This window comes from Nycticebus coucang, chromosome 15 (genome assembly GCF_027406575.1).
Source record: "Nycticebus coucang isolate mNycCou1 chromosome 15, mNycCou1.pri, whole genome shotgun sequence".
Classification (NCBI taxonomy): Eukaryota; Metazoa; Chordata; class Mammalia; order Primates; family Lorisidae; genus Nycticebus; species Nycticebus coucang.
The window spans coordinates 47,858,632-47,860,257 of NC_069794.1; the positions used below are offsets into that span (position 1 = coordinate 47,858,632).

Genomic DNA, 1,626 nt, shown 5'->3' on the forward strand with positions numbered 1-1,626 from the left:
CAAAGAATTTAAATGTCTATTAATTTAAAAAAATATATCTAAGAAACATTTCTTAATTATTGTGAAGTGAATAGACAGCCCTTTTCAGAATTTCAAGTGGAAGGGCAGGAGAAAGCAGAACAAAAGGTAACTGAGATCAGAGGTTACCGGACCACGGCAAGGTCAACAATTACAAGTTACAGAGTTACATATAGGACCAAGGATTTTCTTATTTACAAACGCTGCAGATTAATGTATTTAAGATGAAGAGGAAAAAAATATAGTTCAGATCATTTAGTATCAGGAAACAGCTGTAAAAACTAGTTTGTAATTTTCAAAACTCAATTAAGTGTGTATATGGTCCATTGGTATCCAGCTTTAACACCTGCCTGTTCCTGTAAGTGCCATGTTCCACTACAATCCCAGCTTCAGCCCACTTGATGTTAGCAGCTATTTCTTTTTCACATAGAGTCACAAATTGAGAATAAAGCTCTAATCCTTCTTCTTTTCCAGAGTTAGAGTGATACTGCATGTTTCTTCCTTTTACTCTTCACCAAAGGGTGGCTCGAGGGATGATAAGGATGTCACCAGGCAGATCCAATATAGACACGTGCTTGCCATTTTCTGTCTCGCTTAATTTCACATTTAACAGTGTATTAACTCTATAAAGATATAAAAGATTTCTTGCAAAGAACAGTCCTTCCATTACTATGTGATCTGTAGCAAATATTAGTAAGGATTCAGTATGGTTGCCCCACTCTGCAAGTCATGGAATTAGTCTGGTTAAAGCCCATTTGGGGAAGAAGTTTTTTATCAGCACCCTTGAAAAAGCACACATAGATAACTAATCCTTTCTGAATCTCCACCCACTGGGCTCCAGCATCTCCATCAGTGGGGTGAACTTGCAGCCAGGCATGCAGGCACTACTGCAGGAGTGCCCAGGCCTGAAACCTCTGACCTCCCTCGGCCATGGCTCCCGCCAGTGCTGCGGTCCTACGGCTTCAGGCCTGGAATAAAAACTTTTCCAGACAAGCAAACCCTAAAGGAATTTGTCAAACTGGACCTGCCCTGCAGAAAATAATTAAAACCACATTAAACAAAGATTAGCACAATAGACACCCAAAGCCATCCAAAATCTAAAGCTCAGGGCTCATATAAAACAATAGCACAAAAGGTAAAACAAGCAATAAGGTACTACATAACAGGATGAACAAAACAGGATTCTATGTATAAATTCTATTAATCAATGTAAATCAAGAGACATAGGCTGGCTGAATGGATGAAGAAATACAACCCAAGCATATATTTCTCCAAGAAAGACATCTACCCCGCTGCAAGTATTTATATGGAATCAATGTGAAGGAATACAAAAATATTCTATGCAAATGAAAACCAAAAGAAAGCAGGTGTAGCCATTCTCATATTGGATAAAATTTACTTTAAATCAGGATGGTAAAGAAAATGGTGGTCATTAAATAATGATAAAGGAAGAAATTCAAGAAAAGGAAATATCATAAATATTTATGCACCTAACACAGGAGCACCCAGATTCATTAAGTAAATCCTCCTATATCTAAGAAAAAAGATAAACAGCAGTGTTATAATTAACAGGAATTTCAACACCGCACTGACCTAACTGGACAAATC

At 37.5% G+C, this 1,626-nt stretch overlaps 1 pseudogene; it reads right to left on the bottom strand.

Annotated features, from left to right (window-relative positions):
- Positions 1–313: 313 nt before the first annotated feature.
- Positions 314–950, bottom strand: LOC128566999 (D-aminoacyl-tRNA deacylase 2-like; annotated as a pseudogene).
- Positions 951–1,626: the final 676 nt, after the last annotated feature.